Source organism: Coenobita brevimanus, chromosome 21 (genome assembly GCF_032717465.1).
Source record: "Coenobita brevimanus isolate Jiangsu-jjx chromosome 21, ASM3271746v2, whole genome shotgun sequence".
NCBI classification, from domain to species: Eukaryota; Metazoa; Arthropoda; class Malacostraca; order Decapoda; family Coenobitidae; genus Coenobita; species Coenobita brevimanus.
The window spans coordinates 22,048,940-22,062,692 of record NC_136974.1 but is presented as its reverse complement, the minus strand read 5'-3'; positions in this window follow the sequence as shown (position 1 = coordinate 22,062,692).

The window sequence follows — 13,753 nt, the reverse complement described above, 5'->3', positions numbered from 1 at the left end:
ATGTTCTCTTGTTTCGGCCAATTTGCAATGTTTTGTTGTGATCAAAGCGGTTTGTTTTGTTTAAATCTTTAAGTTTAGACCAGTTTGCCTTGTTTCGGTATATTTGTTTTGTTTTCCACCAGTTCATTTTGCTTAGGCAAGACTATTTTGATTTCCTTAGGACAATTTGGGTAGAGGCCATTTTCTGCAGATAGTGCTATTTAGTTTTTTTTTTTTTTTGGCTTAATCCAGTTTGTTTTGCTTAGGCCGCTTTTCATATTTGCAGAGTACTTTTATCCTTTAACTCAAGATGAACTTTGGATGATTAAAAAAAAAAAAAAAAATGTGATTCGTGAAAAAGGCGGGTAAGGAAGTCCGTGGACACCAGAATTGAAAAAAAGTATGCCTAGATGACGATCATGTGGAGAGGTTGGGTGTGAGCAGAGTGAGAAAAAGGGTATATCTGAATTAGAAGGTGGGAAGAAGCATATTAGGCCATGAAGGATGTTACAAGATATGGTAACTGAATGCGTGAGACACAGAGGTACAGAAGTTGAGAGACGAGGGATCTTTTAGAGGATCAAAATGGATGGATGATTTTTGTACGGAGAATTGTTGAACAAGGAACTGGCACCCTCCTCAGCTTGAGAGTCGTCGGAATGAATCTGATAGGGAACTAGAGGGGCGCTCAGTGGAGCGCATCTCTCCGACAAGGGCAACGTAATTTCCAGACCACTCTTCATAATGGGTTAAGTTTTCTCATGAATGATTAGAATTTTGCAAAAAGTGTTATCCTGATCCAGAATCCGTAATACAATCCGGATTGGTCCCAAAAGTTTATCGATTGTTCCTGTAGCATCGGCTATCTACCCACCAAATTTGGTCCAAATCTCTCTTAGTTTTGAGTAATCCTGCTGACAGACAAAGAAACTTTCAAACATCAGGCCCAAAAGTTTATCGATTATTCCCTGGGACATGGGTTATCTACCCACCAAATTTGGTCCAAATCTCCTTCAGTTTTTGAGTAACCTAGCAAAGTGACAGACAGACAAACAAACAGGGGTGTAAGCATACTCTTCTTCCCGGAGAGAAATATGGAGTTAGGTGTGGACAGGTAAACCCAACTGGTGAACTTTGAATGGTGAATGAATGTGCACGTGTGTGGGAGGTGTCACTTGGCATCCCATTGATTAGTTTTCCCAGTGCCGATATCGTGTTCTTTACTTTGCTATCGTTATGTACAGTACACTACCCAACACCACCTGCTGGTTGGAAAAGGAAACGGGATGATGATGATGATTTCCTAGGAAAAAGTAAAGTGAATAATTACATTTCTATATATTTTCTCTGGGCTGGGAAAGGTCATGTCTCGAAGATTTTGCGTACCACGCTAGGAGTGAAGGCAAGAGAGACGTGGAGTGGAGAGCGATAGAGGAGTCGTGGCGGGAAAGAGGGCGAAAGGAAGAGGTATGGAGGGTGGGATGCTGGGTGGGAAGGTGAAGGGGAAAGGAATGTGGATATGGAAACTGGGAATGAGATTAAAATGGAAGCAAGGTTATGAGAGTGAAGGAGATAGAACTGGGGATGAGACAAAAATGGAAGCAAGGTTATGAGAGAGAGAGAGAGAGAGAGAGAGAGAGAGAGAGAGAAAGTGAATGGGGCAAGGGAGGTAAAGAGATAAACAGATGAAAGGAACAAGGAATTTAGAAAAGGAAGGAAGGAAGGAAGGACGGATGGCAGAAGGAAAGAGAGGTTTGATAAAAGAGCAGGGAGAGGAAAAAATGCAAAAACAAAAAGAGAAGAACAGAAGACAGTATAAAAGACAAGAGGAGAAAGAAGTGGAGGAGAAGCAGGAACAGGAATGAAAGAAGGAGTTTGAGGTGGAGGAGGAGGAGAGTGAAACAGAAGGAAGGAACAATAAGAGAAGCAGAATGAAGATAAGACTTGGGATAAGGTGAGGAGAACGAAGGAAAGTAGAAATGAAGAAGGGAGGGAAGACAGAATTAGAAGATGCTAACTTAAGGCCAATAAAAAACAAACCTAACCTAACAAGTTTTTGAAGGCCGTGAAGAGTATACTGTATATGGGGGTGCTAACGCTGCAGTGCGTGCAGATACTGAACTTAGCGAATTTTCTTATTTGAAGGTTGGATTAAAACAAACATGTGTCATGTCTCCAAGGTTGTTCAGTCTGTATATGGATGGGGTTATAAAAGAGATACGAGGTAGGGCAGTGGCTGTTGAAGCGGCCCTAGTGTGAGAGGGCAGTGTTTGGAAACTACTTGTACTGTTGTTTGCAGATGATACTGTGTTATTAAGTGAAGACAAAGGGGAACTGCAAGGCATGGTGGATGACTTTGGGAGAGTAAGAAACGGAATCTAAAGGTGAATGTAGAGAAGAGTAAAGTTATGGTCTTAGAGAGAGGTGAAGTCAGTATATGTACAGTGAGGCTGGAAGAGAAGGAAATGGAAAATGTGAGTGCGTTTAAGTACTTGGGTAGTGTGATGAGTAAGGATAGAAGTTTAGAGGGTGAAGTGCTTGAAAGGGTGTGCAACAGGGAGGAAAGGTTGCTGGTTCCTTGAAAGCAGTGATAAGAAACAGGGAAGTGAGCATGGAAGTGAAAGAGCTGCTACATGACAGTATTGTGATACCAACTCTAACGTATGGAAGTGAAGCTTGGACCATGGTGGAGGGATAGAATTCAAGAATGAGAGCAGTGGAAATGAGTTACTTGTGAGGAGCATGTGGAGTCATATGGAGAGACAGCTGACAAATGAGGAAATGAAGCAGCGTTGTGATGTGAATGTGGATGTGATAGGAAGTGTTAGGAGAAACACACTGAGGTGGTTTGGACATGTGGAGAGGATGGAGAATGGGAGACTGACGAGGAAAATGTATGTGAGTGAGGTGGAAGGGGGGAAGGGGGAGACGAAGGCCAAGGATGAAATGGAGGGATGGAGTGGAGAGGTATATGACAGAGGGGGGTGTAAGCTGGGAGCAGGGCAATGAAATGGTGGGGGACAGGGCGACATGGAGGCGAATTCTTTGTGGCCACCCCTTACGGGCTTAAGGCATCTGGCAATAGATAGATAGAACCTAACAAAATGTATCCCAGCCTAACCTAAACTTAAAACCTAACTAACCTTTATCTTAACCTAACCCAACCTCGATCTTAAACTAACCTAATCAAACCTATCTATAGAAACAATATTTTAAAAAGGAGCTTTTGCTCTAGGGGCTTGACATGTTAGTCTATTCTGCTAGGGGCTTTCGTCCTGACAGTGTACAGTACTGTGCAACACGGCATACTGTGCTTCATTACAACACTACACCTTACACATTAACATTACGGTACTGTATACCACTGTACAGCACTAATGCACAATCTAATTTTGTACAACACTGAAGCATATTCTAGTATTTTAAAACACTAATGTTCACTGTAGTACTACACAGCACTAATGTACAGCGTAAAACTGTAAATCACTAATGTACACCACTACTGTACAACACCAATTTACACCGGTATAAAAGACTGCGCAGTATATTGTTGTATAAAACTCCAGTTAACTACACACTATAGTGAAATAACTCGTTTGCATGGGAGAGAATGCTTAATTATCTCCTTCGAGAAAGCCAGACGAGGTATTGTTTTTGGTCGTTTACTTCTTTGTTTGTTTGTTTGCTAGCAGCATTACGGAAAAACGGCTACATGAAATTACATGAAAGTTACAAAGATAGGTGGGCACTGGTCCCAAAAGGAAGTGATTAAGTTTGGGGGTAATCGAGTGAGCTTGAAAGGTCAATATAAAGGTCACGGATATTCAGAGGGCTATAACGAAAGCAGCTGAAGATAAAGGTATGTACTATTACCAACAAACAGGAACTCCCATATGGTCTTCCATCTAGCACAAAGACCTATGACGTTGAGTGACCTTGAAAGGTCAAACTCAAGGTCACGGATAATCAGGGGGGCTATAACTCGAGACTGGTTACAGTCAGATATTTATTATTATCAACATACAGGAAGCCCCATATCGGCTTTTAATTGATACCATGACCTTTGACCTTAAGTGACCTTGAATGGTCATTTGCACCTTTACCACAGATTATAATTATTTGTTGACACTAGATGGCAGTATCAATACAGCATTTAACTGCAATAAAATAACTGCTGTTGGCAAGATTTGTTATGCCTGGCACTGCTTGTTTGTTTCTTTGTCTGTTCCCCTGTTTGTTAGCAACATTACGGAAAAGCGGCCAAATGAAATTGCATGAAACTTTCAGGATATATGGGCACTGGCCCCAAAAGGACGTAATTAAATTTTTGTGGTAACTGAGTGAACTTGAAACGCCAAAATCAAGTTCACGAATTTTTAGAGGACTACAACTTGAAACCAGCTGAAAATGGAGATATTTACTAATATCAGCATACCGAAAGTCCCATATCGGCTTTCAATTCTCACCAAGACCTTTGATCTTCAGTCAACTTGAAAGGTCAAACTCAAGGTCACGGATAATAAGAGGGCTCAAACTCAAAACTGGTAGCAGATAGATATATACTGTTATCAACAAAAAGGAAGTCCCATATAGGATTTTCATTGGTACCATGACCTTTGACCTTAATTGACCTTGAACGATTAAGGTCACGGATATTCAGGGTACTATAACTTGAAACAGGTTGAAGATAGATATTTACTATTATCAACATACTGGAAGTCTCATATGGGCTTTCATTTGGTACCACAACCTTTGGCACCATGACTTTGAGTGACCGTGAAAGGTCAGACACAAGACAATGGATTTTCAGAGGGGTATAACTTGAAAACGGTTGAAAATAAACAAATATTTACTTTCACCAACATATAGGAAGTCCTATATGGCATTTCTTTTTGGTACCACAAAATTTGACCTTCAATGGTCAAACACATTGTTATGGATTTCCATAGCTTAGACTTTTCCATATACTTAGACTTTATTTGTTTATCGACACTAAATGCAATACCATTTCAAAATTTAACAGCAATAAAATAACTGCTATCGGCCAAGGCTTGTTGAGCCTGGCACCACTTGTTCGGTTTATTTCTGGGTAGCTGAAAGATACCGGAGCTGCTTAGGGCAGTAGGGCCTTCCTTTAATCCACTGCATCCCGGCAGATTATTCACCAATGAACCCCCCCCCCCCCCAATCCCAGCAGATTTTCATTTTTTTTTTTTTTTTGCTAAAACCTCCGCTTTTTATAAGAAACATCGAAATTTTTGAGAGAAAGTGCTCACCTGAGCTGCATAGGTGACCCTCCCCACACCTGGTACCATCTTTTCTGGAGCCTGCTCCAGAGAAGACGTTTTCTATGGGAGGAGTAACTATTCCAAACCACTCAGAATAGGTAGATATTTATTTGGTACGAATGTAGCACAAGAGTATATTGGTTTTCACACAATAACATAGACGATATAAGTGTTGTTTCACTCACCAAACACATCAACATACCGCACCTTCCTTGGCAACATTATCTCCTCACCACTTCTGCTCGTTTCTTCCTGTGGTGTCATGCAATCTTTGTCTTGAACATTGGGAATCACTTTCGGCTTGAATTTCGTCGCCGAAGGGCCGTGGCTCGACATTTCCTTACTGGCCAGGTCACTGCTACCATGTGGGTTGCTGAGAAAATGCAATGTGGGAGGGGCAGCACGCAGGGCCAGGCAGTGTCGTCGCCTGGCGGTGGGTAGACGAAGGTCTCCCACATATACCTACCAAAAATCACTCCCAAACTTGAAAAATGTGCAAATGACGGACCTCACAATCACAAAACTGTAAACATGTCGTCAGGACTGAGCGTGACAAAACGTTGCAGTGTGTATATACATTGATAGGACGTGGCGAGTTATGACTTAACTTCGGCCTCCATATGGACCCCGATAGTGTTTAGTACATACAAACATCTGACGCAGCTCGCTTTTCCTCCGCCAGTTATGAGTTATGGGACCACAACTGTGTTAATACAAAACAACAGGCGACTCGTAATAAATTATATACCCTGTCCAAATGAAATTGTGATCAAATATACAGAAATCCTGTATATCGCCATAGGATTATTTTACATCCACAGTAAACATTATCTTCCCTGTCCTGATATCTAGTAAAGGGGTCGATTTTAAACCTCATCAGTATGATAGTTTTATTCAAGTGGATAAAATCATGGGGATGTGGCAAAATTAAACCTGTATTGTGCAGTAATATGCTTCTTACAAAAGGTATTAATCCTTCCGGTTGGAAGAGAGTCTATATGTATTTTTGCTTGTTAACATTGTATGATTTTAGTAAGCTTACGGAGATTTTTTTTTTTCTTAACTGACGGTGTTGAAGACCAAATCAAACTAGTTCAGTTCAAAAAGTCTCTCCTAAGCTGAAAAAAAAAAAAGTCCAAATGCAAGAATAAATTAAAATAGATGTCATTGAACTGTATGAGTTACAATAAACATATGAAAAATAGTCGGGGAATGGGCAATGAAATACTGTGCTTATATATATATATATATATATATATATATATATATATATATATATATATATATATATATATATATATATATATATATATATATATTGTTACGGAACAGAGAAAGATAATGTACACTTTAAGTGAGAATACTAAAAATCACTACTGTCCCGTAAAGTTCCAGGTTCAAAACAAAAGAGTTAGGTAAAATTACAAGTTAAAGTTTAATGCTCAAACTAACAACAAAACATTCAGGAGTCATAAGGATAATGTAATGGCAAAAACAGGTTAAATATATGGTTAACTGCAATAGCCTCTATTAAGACGAAATTAGCAAGAGAAAAATTATCTAAGTCAGGCCTGATAAAATGAAAATACCAGACAACACTCAGTGAATGCAAGGTATATTATTACAGATACGAAATAATATGAACAATGGCTGACATGAAACTTTACGTTAATCACAAAAACCTTACTAGGCCTAAGAATAAACACCCTATGCTACACAGTACAAGAAAAAATGCAGTAACACTTATACTCAAATTACACAGCTGCTAGATGGTTGGAGACTTCCTGAGCACTCACAATAACAACTGTACAGGGGAGGACAGAGATGTGAACAAAATGAGGAGTAGATCTAAGTGGCAATTAATGTAGAGACTGAGCTCATTATATAGAGGCCGGCAGAGCTTGATACAACATGTAAGAAGGACGCGCAAATGAAGCCATGGGGACAAAGAGTTGACAATCCTGCTCTGAACAACAGAAAGAACGACTTACTCTACTATAAGGGAGGAGGGGGGGAGTGAGGTAGAACACGCTCGTGATCAAACATGCAGCATACTGTACGTTAGAATTACACAAAGGATGATGAAATCATAGGCTATGTAACACCTCCCCACAAAGAAAAAAGAAATTTACAAAGGAAATTTCTTATTACTCTAAAACAATCTGTCTAAAGTCTAGATAAGCAATCTGCAATAACATTTTCTTTCCCCTTGACATGCTGTATGTCTAATGAATACTCCTGAAGAAGTAGATTCCATCTTGTCAATCTCTGATTTTTATCTTTAAACTTACTAAGGAATTTCAGTGCGTTATGATCGGTATAAATGACTATGGGGTCAAAACCAGAACACAAATAAAATGAAAAATGCTGTAAACCCAAAATCAAGGCCAAAAGCTCTTTCTCATTAGCTGAGTAGTTCTTTTGATGTGGAGTGAACTTCTTACTGTAATAAGATACAAGGTGTTCAATACCCTGATCATCCTCTTGCAGCAAAACAGCCCCAGCTCCTGTATCACTTGCATCAACAGCCATCTTAAAAGGCTTAGCAAAATTTGGAGTAGCGAGCACTGGCTGACTTAATAGGATAGCTTTAAGCTTGCTGAAAGAGGATTCACAGTTATCGGTCCAGACAAATTTAACTCCCTTTTTCAGTAGGTCTGTAAGTGGTGATACAAGAATTGAAAAGTTAAGAACAAATCTCCTGTAATAACCTACCATTCCCAAAAATCTTTGTAGCTCTTTCCTACTTTTAGGTCTGGGAAGATCACTTATAACCTGAACCTTAGCTGCTGGTGGTGCAACATGTCCATCACTAATTACGTACCCAAGGTACTGAACTTTAGCTTGACCAAACTCACACTTTGATAAATTAGCTACAAGATTAGCCTGAACCAAACGCTCAAGAAATTTACTGACATGGCATAGGTGATCTTTCCAGTTGTCACTGAAGATTAATACATCATCAATATAAACAACACACCCCGCCAAACCCTCTGTTACAACATTCATGAGCTTCTGAAATGTGGCTAGTGCATTCTTCATACCATATGGCATTATAGAACATGCAAAAGTCTTTCCTAGTGTTACAAAACATGAGATCTCCCTAGCACGTTCAGTCATAGGTACTTGCCAGTATCCCTTTAACAAATCAAACTTACTTATGTACCTAGCCTTTCCGATCTTGTCTATGCAATCTTCCACACGAGGGAGAGGGTAAGTGTCTGTTTTGGTTATCTGATTAACACGTCTGTAGTTGATGCAAAGCCGCTGTGACCCACCTGGCTTAGGGACTAGAGTGACAGGAGAACTCCACTCGCTCTGACATGGCTCAATCATCTTGTGGTCCAACAGGTAGCCAAGCTCTTTCTGGAAGAGAGGAACTTTCACTGGGTTCACACGGTAAGGAGGCAGTTTAATTGGCTTTGCGTCTCCAACATCGACATCATGCATCAACACAGTGGTTCTTCCTGGAGTGGCACGGAACACTTGCGGGTACTCCTGCAGTAATGCCGAAAACTCCTGCCTTTCCTCGGGAGGTAGATGAGAAAGCTTAGTCTGGAGATCATTCATGATATCAGGATTCTTCCCCAAACTATCACTCAGGCTCATGCTGCATGGGAGAACTTCACTTGCAGACTCGGGTGGAACAGCTACAGTGCAGACTGGATTATTTTCGTCCCGCCTGTGATATAACTTTAGCATGTTGATGTGACATAGTTGCTTGTTCTTTCTACGATCTGGTGTGGCGATGACATAGTTGACATCACTGAGTTTCTTCTCCACGAAATAAGGACCACTAAACTTGGCTTGAAGAGGTTGCCCATGCGCCGGTAGCAGAATCAAAACCTGATCTCCTGGATGAAAGTGGCGTAACCTGGACTTCTTATCATACCAAGTCTTCATCTTCTCCTGAGCAGCTCCTAAATTCTCTCTCGCCAGCTGTAAAGCAGTGGACAGCCGTTCTTTGAACTTCATCACATAGTCCAGCAGGTTGACGTCATCTTCCTCCGACAGCCAGCATTCCTTGAGTAACTTAAGGGGTCCTCTTACTTCATGGCCAAACAGTAGTTGAAAGGTGAGAAGCCCAGTGATTCATTTGGAGATTCTCTTGCGGCAAACACAACGAATGGAAGACCTTTATCCCAGTCTTTCTGATGTTCCAAACAGTATTTCTTGAGCATCGATTTGAGTGTTTGATGATATCTCTCCAACGCTCCTTGGGTCTGGGGATGGTAAGCTGAACACGTGATCTGGGTGATGCCCAACTCTTTCAGAGACTGCTTGAAAACATTTGACATGAAATTACTTCCCCGGTCTGACTGTACCTCCTTGGGCAGACCAAACTTTGTGAAGAACCCCAGCACTTCCTTAACCACGTTCTTTGCTGAGATATTTCTAAGTGGAATGGCTTCAGGATAACGAGTAGCCATATCAATCAGGGTCAACACATAAGAAAATCCTGAAGAAGTCTTAGGAAGAGGGCCCACAATATCCACCAACACACGGGTGAATGGCGCCTCAAAAGGAGGAATGGGAACTAGAGGTGCCACCTTTTCGGTCTGATTAAACTTCCCCACAACTTGACAGGTGTGACAAGACTTACAATACCAGGAAACATCCCTGAAGATACCTGGCCAGTAGAAGTGTTTCAAAATGCGTGCCACAGTCTTCCTCACTCCAAGGTGTCCTGCCAAACTGGAATCATGAGCCACTTTAATGATATCCTGCCTACAAACACGAGGGATGACAACTTGATGTACAACCTCCCATTCACAGTCGGCTGATGCTGTTGGGGGTCTCCACTTCCTCATAAGTACTCCTGACTTTATATAATAACAAGTAGAATCACCAGCTGACTCTTCCTCACTGCAAGCAGAGTTAGCTAGACCTTTCAACTCAGGGTCAGCAACCTGCAACTTAACCAACTCTTGACGAGACAAATTATCAACACTACGGGGTACTGCCTCATCTGGTGAGTGGTCCAAATTAGCAAGAAAAGTGTCAGCTAGGATAACATCATCATCATCATTATCCTCTAATTCACCCGTAACTTTAGACTTAGCCCTAGTGACAGCACATGCAGGGAACACATCAGGGACATGACAATCCTGGGTTTCAGCCACTGGCTCACTAGACAACTGAGGAGCTGGACACACTTGACTTCCACCAATATCATTTCCAAGTAAGAAAGTTGCACCTGACATTGGGAGTGTCTCAACCAACCCAACCATAACGGAACCATTAACAAAACCAGACTCTAAATTCACTCTGCACAGAGGGACAGAGAAATAATTATTCCCTACGCCTCGTAAGATTACAGTTTCATCAGAGGAATTAACATTTGAGCCTAGAACACTGGTCAGCATAAGGGATTGGCAGGCACCTGTATCACGATATATTTTAACTGATTTCCTGTTATTACTGTCCAGAGGACTGACAGGAAATTAGCACATGAACTCTTGAGAGTGTCACCCACGTTAGTGCTCAAAAGAGGAGCTCCATCATGAGAATTTAATTTACCCCTTAAAGCAGGATCAGTTAACTCAGTTAAAGAATTCTGGGAACTCTCAAGGGTGGACACTAGACCAATTGACTGAATATTTAAAGACTCCTTTTTGTTCACATCACGCTGTCTCCTGAAACATTTCTCCGTAGTATGACCAAGCTTACTACAATAAGTACATTTACTTTTCCGAAATCTAGAGGTGAAGCTGGTATTTACTTCCTGAGAAACATCATTTTTATTCTCTTTCCTGTTACCTGTACTCTGAGTAGAGGCAACGTACTTACTCTCAGCTTTCCCTTTTTCTTTAGAATATCTCTTGTTGAGTGAGAACATATTCATCAGCTAGAACTGCAGCATCAGACAAATTATCTATTCTTCTCTCATCAAGATATAGGCTTACATCTTTATTAACACACCTTTTGAAGTCCTCCAGCAAAATCATCTGCTTAAATTTGTCAAAATCAGAATCCACATTCTTAGAATTTAACCACTGCTCTAACAGATCTTCTTTGATTTTTGCATACTCAACATGGGATTGCTTATCTTGTTTATAAGTTGTCCTAAATTTTACTCTATAGGCTTCAGGAACAAGCTCATAGGCCTTAAGAATCAAGCTCTTAACTACATCATAATTATCAGATTGATCCTGAGGCAAAGATGCATAAGTTACTTGAGCTTTACCGGTGAGATCAGTTTGAAGGAGTACTGGCCAATACTTTTTTGGCCAATTAAAACCTGTAGCTACCCTCTCAAACAACTGAAAATACTTTGTTAAATCAGATTCATTAAAAGGAGGGACAAGTTTAACATTTTTAGCCACATCAAAATCATCAGAGCTAGATGATCCAGTTCCACCTTGTTTCATGCGATACTCATGGTCTGCCTGAATCCTAGCAATTTCAGTTTGTGCCTCCTGAATACGAGCCTGAGACTCAGCCTCCTTAGCACGTGCCTGAAACTCAGCCTCCTTAGCATTTGCCTGAAATTCAGCCTCCTTAACACGAGCCTCCTGCAGGGCTAGCTGTAACTTAGCTAATTCAATCTGCGTTTGCTCATTTGGAGGAGTTACATTAAACAAGCTTTCATTAATCATGTTAACAATTTGATCTTTAGAATGATGAGCGCGAACAGCAATTCCCAATTGTTGAGCAACAAGCTTAAGTTCATTCTTTGTTCTGTTTTCAACATCACACACTGTTTTCACATTTGACAAAAAATCTTTGGCTTCATCAAGCGCAGTAATAGTAGACATCGTGAATAAATCACAGTCACAAAATATCAAGCAATATCATTATGATAATATCCAGAATATCCTGATAAGAGGTCGCCAAATTTATGTTACGAAACAGAGAAAGATAATGTACACTTTAAGTGAGAATACTAAAAATCACTACTATCCCGTAAAGTTCCAGGTTCAAAACAAAAGAGTTAGGTAAAATTACAAGTTAAAGTTTAATGCTCAAACTAACAACAAAACATTCAGGACTCATAAGGATAATGTAATGGCAAAAACAGGTTAAATATATGGTTAACTGAAAATAGCCTCTATTAACATGAAATTAGCAAGAGTAAATTTATCTAAGTCAGCCGTGATAAAATGAAAATACCAGACAATACTCAGTGAATGCAAGATATATTATTACAGATACGAAATATTATGAACAATGGCTGACATGAAACTTTACATTAATCACAAAAACCTTACTAGGCCTAAGAATTAACACCCTATGCTACACAATACAAGAAAAAATGCAATAACACTTATACTCAAATTACACAGCTGCTAGATGGTTCGAGATTTCCTGAGCACTCACAATAACAACAACTGTACAGGGGAGGACAGAGATGTGAACAAAATGAGAAGTAGATCTAAGTGGCAATTAATGTAGAGACTGAGCTCATTATATAGGGGCCGGCAGAGCTTGATACAACTTGTAAGAAGGACGCGCAAATGATGCCATGGGGACAAAGAGTTGACAATCCTGCTTTGAACAACAGAAAGAACGACTTACTCTACCATAAGGGAGGAGGGGGGGAGTGAGGTAGAACACGCTCGTGATCAAACATGCAGCATACTGTACGTTAGAATTACACAAAGGATGATGAAATCATAGGCTATGTAACAATATATATATATATATATATATATATATATATATATATATATATATATATATATATTTATATATATATAGATAGATAGATAGATAGATAGAGATATAGATATATAGATAGATAGATAGATAGATAGGTATATATATATATATATATATATATATATATATATAGATAGATATAGATAGATAGATAGATAGATAGATAGATATAGCTATATATCTATATATATAGATATATACTGTATATATATATATATATATATATATATATATATATATATATAGATAGATACATAGATAGGTATATATATATATATATAGATATATATATTATATATATATATATATATATATATATATATATATATATATATATATATATATATATATATATATAATATGTACAGAGATAGATAAATAGACATATCATTCCGAAGCCATTTTCTCTCAGGCTAATGCAACTGACTTACCTGGAAAATATCATCTATCTTTAGATGGCTTAAAATAAGATGGAATACACCTCTATGAGAAGCTTAATATAGACGAGTCTTACAAAACATAAATATACCCTTTATTCAATAACACGAAAAGGTATAGGCTAATATGATAGCTACCTTCCCCAGCGTCACCTAAAAACAATCTTACAGTGTAGTAGCTTACAGTTTCACCTTGATTATTGGTAGTTAGCACAAGTGTAGAAACGAAAAATCTATTCACTTCATTACTGTGGGTCTCCCCAGAGCTGCACAAATTCGCACAGGGATACGAATAATGAATGTGAAAGATTTCACGGCACAGACTGTATTGAGGTTTCCTTACTCCTTACCTACGGACGGTCCCCACAAGCTGAAATAAAAGGCCGG